Below are 7,630 nucleotides of genomic sequence, written 5' to 3' on the forward strand. Positions count from 1 at the left end.
CTCCTGCCCTGGCACAGTAAATATTGGGGTCATTCGAGAAGGAATTCACTTAGCCTAAGAGTTATGGGTTTCTCCGTCCTTGGAGTATATTGTCATGGGATCAACTATAGACTCTGTTCAGGATCATTTACTCTCCCGGTGGTCTTTTGTCGTGTTTGGGAGACTTCTGTTCTGTTCTGGGTGTTACAATCAGACCTCTGTGTCTAGAGATCTCAGTGTCTGCACAGATTCAGGGTTGGGACTTATGATGACATCAGTCTTTGTGGTTCAGGAGTTCTGTTCCCACAGTGTCATTTTAATCCATCTTCTGTGGTTGGTGGTCTTGGTCTTTGCACTGTACCTAGGATGGCACTTAGGATAGCATCTTTCTTTGTGCTTCCAGAAAGAATTCTACATTTTTATCAGGGCAGGGGGACTCCCCACAGGGCAACCAGGAGACACTCCTAGTGTGATAGTTGGTCAAGTAAGTCAGACAAATCATGCTAAGGTCTGAAAATGTAAGGCTTCATGGCTTCATGAAAATGTAAGGCTCCAGGGAAAACCTGAAATTGTAATGGGCTTTGAGGCATATGGTCTACACTGTGTGCTGTTTGGGATGTGATGTGGTGCTGGGCATGTACCCTGATTCCCAGGCTATACCCAAGATCCCCTATATATTTCTCTATTACTACCTTCTTTTGTGTGATATGTTTTCTAGTGTATAAATTCAGTACCCTCATTTTTTATACTGTTTAGGAGGAACAGTTGCTTTTGCGTTTTTATTCTTAGTGATTGCCCTAGGTGAAACTTATATTTTTTTGTAACATATCTTAACACTCTTGTTTAGTTGGTGCCAATTGTAATAGTGTTCAAATATTTTATTCAAAAATAATCCCAATTCTCCTCCCCTCTTATCACCATACAAATTATCTTTGAATTATAAACCCATCAACATTATTTCATAAATAATGCTTTGTGTAACTGTCGTTTAAGACAGTTAAAGTATTATAAACAAAAATGTCTCTGGGCTCTTTTATATTTATGTATGTAGTTATCTTATTCTTATTTTCTGGGTTTAAATTACTGTCAGTGCCTTCCATTTGAGCCTGAAGGATTTCTTTTAGCATTTGCTGTAGGACAGTTCTCAATTTCTTTTTCTTGGTAATATTTGTATGGGGGTTTTGTTTTGTTTTTGAACCACACCAAGTGATAACTCGGGGCCTACTCTTAGCTTGCAGCTCAGGAGACACTCCTGGAAGTACGCAGGGAATCATGTGTAAAACTAGTAGTTGAACCAGGTCTCCTGCTGGTATGTATGCGCTCCAACCCACTGAGCCATCTCTCCACCATAAATTTCATATTTTAAAGTATAGTTTGCTGAACCAGATTCAATCTACAGCACCACATATAGTCCGCTGAGACCAACAGACCAACCAACCTGTTTACTGCTGATACAACCCCAAAACAAACCAAAATTTCTGATTAAATCTTTTTATGTTAGTACTTGGAATATGTCTTCCTAAAGCTTTCTGTTACTGTTTCTAATCAAGAGAAAGCTTTTCATCTTATTGACAATATCATACCATGATGAGTTGTCTTCCTTTGTTATTTTTTTATAAACTATCTTTATTTAAACACCGTAATTACAAATATAATTGTAGTTGTACGATTACAGTCATGTAAAGAACACCCCCCTTCACCAGTGCAGGATTCCCACCACCAATTTCCTGGGTCTACCTACTCCCCACCCCACCCACACCTGTACTCGAGACAGGCTTTCTTTTTCCCTCATTCATTCACATTGTTATGATAGTTTTCAGTGTAGTTATTTCTCTAACTGCACTTATCACTCTATGTGGTGAGCTTCATGTCATGAGCCACACCTACATGGGAAGATGGGGGAAATAAGGGTTGGGACTAAGGCAGTAAAATATTAGAAATGAGATTTGTAGGGCAGTATCAAGGTCACAATACAAGATGGATGTTCTGGATATATAAAATATATACATACAATACTATCAATAGAAAAACAAGAAGAAAAAAATTCCAGTAACTGTCCCAACATAAACCAGTGCTAGAATGGCCCGCCCTCCTCCCAAAGCACATTCCCATTAGTGTAGGGAAAGGTAGGGGGGAAGCCTGAGGACCACTAAGAGTCCACCTGAACCCACTTCTGGTCATCTGAGCTGGCACCCAGGGAAGGCCTAGAGTCAGGGGAAAAAGACAAGGACGGCTGGGGGCCTGCCAAGCCTCCCAGCACTCCCTAGGCCAGGGAGAAGGGCTCCGGTATGGGATCTCCCCAAACCCCATACCTGGCAAGAGCTGGTCTCCAGAATCAAGGAGGAAACTGGAAGCCAGAAGTCTGCCCACCCTCCTCCCCATGCACCTCCCCCCTGGAGTACGGAGGGAGGGGGGAAGCCTGAGTACCCTTAAGAATCCACCTGAACCCACTTCTGGCCACCTGAGCCGGCACCCAGGGAAGGCCTGGAGTCCAGGGGAAAAAGAGGGGTTAGGCTATGGAGACTGCTAAGCCTCCCAGCACTCCCCAGCCTAGGGAGAAAGCCTCCGGTATGGGGTCTCCCCAAACCCGTGCCTGGCAACAGTTGCATAAGCTCAGTTTTTCTGATGTTAGTTCAGTGTGAAATTTTCTAATTTCAGTTGACAAATCCTCATTATGCTTAATTGTGCTCCAGTCCCTGAACATTTTCTATAATTCTACTCTAAACTTCTTATTTAAGAGGATACCTGTTTCCTACTTTTTAGATTATTAGAGGAGCCATCTTGATTTCTGTAAATATGGGTGTTTACTGCAAAATTACTCCATTGGTAAGGATGTAGATTGCTTCTTACAATGTGCAGAAATGGAATTCAGGGGTGTGGGTCCTGGAGATATTAGTCCTTGGTGTGTCTAGGCTGGCTCAGCAGAAAAGAGGCAGAGAGCATGGCCGCTGTTCTTTATAAGTCTCCGGGTACCCAATCACACGGCAGGAATTGGCCCCACATTCGTTGGGTGGGGACATCTTACCAGGTCTGGGTACTGGAGAGATTAAGGTCCTTGGTATGTCTAGGCTGGCTCAGCAGGAAAAAGGCAGAGAGCATGGCTGCCATCCCTTTTAAGTCTCTGGGTGCCCAATCACCCGGCAGGAATCGGCCCCACATTCGTTGGGTGGGGACATCTTATCGGGTCTGGGTCCTGGAGAGATTATGGTCCTTGGTGTGTCTAAGCTGGCTCAGCAGAAAAAAAGCTCCTTTGTTATTCTTAATATCTTTAATATCTTAATATCCTTTCTAGCATGTGCAGGTATAAGAATATTTAACGAGAATATTTAATCCTTTGTTAGGTCTCTAGGATCTGAGTAGGTATATTATTGTGTCATGTTTTACTTAACTTAGTTCTGAAAAAAATGTGTGATTGGGCAATTTATAATAATATGAACATCACTTTGTATCATTCCTAAAGCAAGATGATACAACTTACCACACATGTAGACTATAATGATGTAGGCTACTGAACTACTGCTATGTATAGTTTGTCATCAAATTATTTCTTTATAGAATGAAATTCTATAGAATCTATAGGATGAATGTATTGCTTGACTTTCTAGGAGAGCACTAAATTTTTTACTTTGATTATAATGGGGGAAATTATAAATTACATTTTTCCTTTGCACTAAATTAGAACCTTTTTAAGAAATATACTCCCGGGGCCGGGCGGTGGCGCTAGAGGTAAGGTGCCTGCCTTGCCTGCGCTAGCCTTGGAAGGACTGCGGTTCGATCCCCCGGTGTCCCATATGGTCCCCCAAGCCAGGAGCAACTTCTGAGCGTATAGCCAGGAGTAACCCCTGAGCGTCACCGGGTGTGGCCCAAAAAAAAAAAAAAAAGAAATATACTCCCCTTGCGACCAGAAAGGAGGGTGGATTTGATCCTCAGCACATCAGCACCCTCAGCATACTCCAGCCATAGGAGTAAGTCCTGACTATTGTATATGTGTTCCAAAAACAAAATGAAAAAATATATGCCTTCTTTTTTTGTTTTGTTTTGTTGTGTTTTGAGACTATATCCTGCAATGCTCAGGTTACTCCTCGTACTGCACTCAGGAATTATTCCTGGTGAGAACAGGAGAACCAAATGAAATGCCAGGGAACAAACCCAGGTCAGCTGCATGCAAGGCAAACTATTTTTATTATTATCTTTATTTAAACACCTTGATTACAAATATGATTATAGTTCGGTTTTGGTCATTTAAAGAACACTCCCCACTTCACCAGTACATTCCCATCCCAAATCTCCCTCCTCCCCACCCCACCCCCACCTTTACTTTCCTCATTCATTCACATTGTTATGATAGTTCTCAATGTAGTTATTTCTCTAACTGCACTCATCACTCCTTGTGGTGAGCTTCATGTCGTGAGCTGGACCTTCCAGCCCTCTTCTCTTTAGTCTCTGAGAATTATTGCAAGAATGTCTTTCATTTTTCTTAAAACCCATAGATGAGTGAGACTATTCTGAATCTCTCTCCCTCTGACTTATTTCACTCAGCATAATAGATTCCATTTACAATTATGTATAGGAAAATTTCATGATTTCATCTCTCCTGGCGGCTGCATATTTTGTTGTGTATATGTACCGGTTTCTTTAGCCAGTCATCTATTAAAGGGCATCTTGGTTGTTTCCAGAGTTTAGCTATTGTAAATAGCGCTGCAATGAATATAGGTGTGAAGAAGGAATTTTTGTACTGTATTTTTGTGTTCCTAGGGTATATCCCTAGCTGGATTCTATGGAAACTCAATTTCCAGTTTTTGGAGGAATCTCCATATCGCTTTCCAGAAACATTGGACTAGACGGCATCCCATCAGCAGTGAATAAGAGATCCCTTCTCTCCATATCCCCGCCAGCACTGCTTGTTCTCATTCTTTGTTATGTGTGCCAATCTCTGTGGCGTGAGATGGTTTGCATTAGTGATGTGGAGCATTTTTTCATGTGCCTTTTGGCCATTTGTATTACTTCTTTGACAAAGTGTCTGTTCATTTCTTCTCCCCATTTTTTGATGGGATTAAATGGTTTTTTTTCTTGTAAAGTTCTGTCAGTGCCTTGTATATTTTGGAGATTAGCCCCTTATCTGATGGGTATTGGGTGAATAGTTTCTCCCACTCAGTGGGTGGCTCTTGTATCCTGGGCACTATTACCTTTGAGGTGCAGAAGCTTCTCAGCTTAATGTATTCCCATCTGTTAATCTCTGTCTTCACTTGCTTGGAGAGTGCAGTTTCCTCCTTGAAGATGCCTTTAGTCTCAATGTCATGAAGTGTTTTTACCTACGTGTTGTTCTATATACATTATGGTTTCAGGTCTGATATCAAGGTCTTTAATCCATTTGTATTTGACCTTCGTACATGACGTTAGCTGGGAGTCTGAGCTCGCTTTTTTGCAAGTGGCTAACCAGTTGTGCCAACACCACTTGTTGAAGAGGCTTTCCTTGCACCATTTAGGATTTCTTGCTTCTTTATCAAAAATTAGCTGCTTTTATGTCTGGGAACGTTCTCTGAGTACTCAAGCCTATTCCACTGATCTGAGGCTGCCTTTATTTCATGCTGTTCAATAACTATTGCTTTGTAATACAGTTGAAAGTTGGGGACAGTAATGCCTCCCATATTCCTTTTCCCAAGGACTGCTTTAGCTATCCAAGTGTGTTTACTGGTCCAAGTGAATTTCAGAAGTGTTTAATCCACTTCTATTGAAGAATGTCCTGGGTATCTTTAGAGTACTTGGCTTAAAATTTATGATTGTTCTAAGAATATTCCATGCACAATCTAACCCTAGAAGCCTTTCTTCAGCAAAGTTTACTCTCACCATTTATGATGTGCCTAGAAACTGGAAAGACTTTCCCCTGATTTGCCAGGCTCATATTTTTTAATGTACTCTGACCCCATTCCACATAGGTCAGCCTTCCAAATGCAAACTATGGATCAACCTTCAATGTGTGTGTGTATGGCAGACACCTCTGTCTAATCTGTATTGTACATAATGCCTGTGTATGTTGTATGTAGTCCCTGTTATATATAAAACCCTCCCTTTTCCAACTCCCATGCCTACCACTTTCCAAATCCTCTTCTATCCTCTCACACTCACCCCCATCCCCAATCTGTTATTTCTCTATATCTAACTCTCTTTGCCCTCAGGAGCTGGAGTCTCCCGCCTACCTGGCCAGCTGCCAGGTGGCTCCCAAAGCAAAAGGACAGTCTCACAGACTGTCTTGCCTCAGCCCAGAAAGAAGCTGCCACCACTGCTCCTGTGGATTCATTCTACGCAGCTCCTTTTCTGTAGTTCAACACTGGATTCAGCTCTGGAGGGTCCCTCAGCTCAAGGACACTACCTCGAGGGTCCTCAAGAAGACCACACTGATTCTGCGAACTATTTAAGAAGTCCTCGCTGATTCTGCAAACTATTTGTCACACTCCACAAGATCATGTAGCAGGATGAAACTGTGCTCTGGATCTTATCCCCTCCCACCTGGAGACGATTTCAAAAGACTTAAAAAGGATATGTACGTTTCCTTTGTATATCTCTTTAGGTGTATTTCCTTAATAGTTATAATTCTTAGTGTGGATTTCCACATGCAATGCAAACGCCCTACCACTACGCTATCACTCCAGCCCCTCAATAAAAGTTTTTTTTTTAAAAAAAGGGGCATTTGCCTTGCATACAGCTAATCCAGGTTCGATCCCCGGCATCCTATCCTGCGAGCACCACTAAGAGTAATTCCTGAGTGCAGAGCCAGGAGTGATATACTAGTACTGCCAGGTGTGGGCCAAAATACAAAACAAAAACTAAAAAAATAAATAAATAACAGCATAATTATCTCAAGGACTCTAACAATGCATTGTCTATTAAAATTCTCATTTCTAGAGATTGAAATTAGATCATTTGTATTAAACAAAACAATTCTTTATGCAGCATCAACTTTTCAAGACTATAATAGCACATTAGCAATTAATAAATTAATGATTATTAAGAAGAGATTTAGCTCTTTTACAAAAATATTTCCTATAAAAAAACAGCAATACATCCTGATAAGCCTTCCTATATTTCCTCTGGCAAGGAATAAACAACATAGATAAAACATAGTTGTTTTATCATCAGTAAATAAGCACAACATACAACAGGTTGTCACAAAGACTGAATGTAATTATACATGTCAAAGTGCTTTGTAAACAGAAATTTTATACAAATATAAAGTTATGCACCTTCAAAGTTATTACTCCAATAAAGACATCAATTCAATTAAACAAAAATCTTTAAAAAATTTTAACAATGTGTAAATACACAAAATAATCTATATTTAAGATTTCAACAGTTTATATACAGTTACAACAAAATTTAGATGCCTATAGCAGTTCTAGGTTGGTACATATGTTGCTTTTCTTAAAGAAATATAATACAAATGCATGATTTATATCCCCACTATAGCAAGAAAAACGATTTATAAAATGTTTCTGTGGCATTATGTAAAATATTAATATACTCGATCTGAAGTAAAAAAAATACTCGTCAGTGGTAAGAGATTTCATTAGGCCAAAATTCATCCAAGCAAGAATTTTTAGGAAGTTCAAAAGTAAAATCTGCCTTCCTTTCCAAAAAAAAAAAAAAAATACAT

The sequence above is a fragment of the Suncus etruscus genome, chromosome 7 (genome assembly GCF_024139225.1).
Source record: "Suncus etruscus isolate mSunEtr1 chromosome 7, mSunEtr1.pri.cur, whole genome shotgun sequence".
Classification (NCBI taxonomy): domain Eukaryota; kingdom Metazoa; phylum Chordata; class Mammalia; order Eulipotyphla; family Soricidae; genus Suncus; species Suncus etruscus.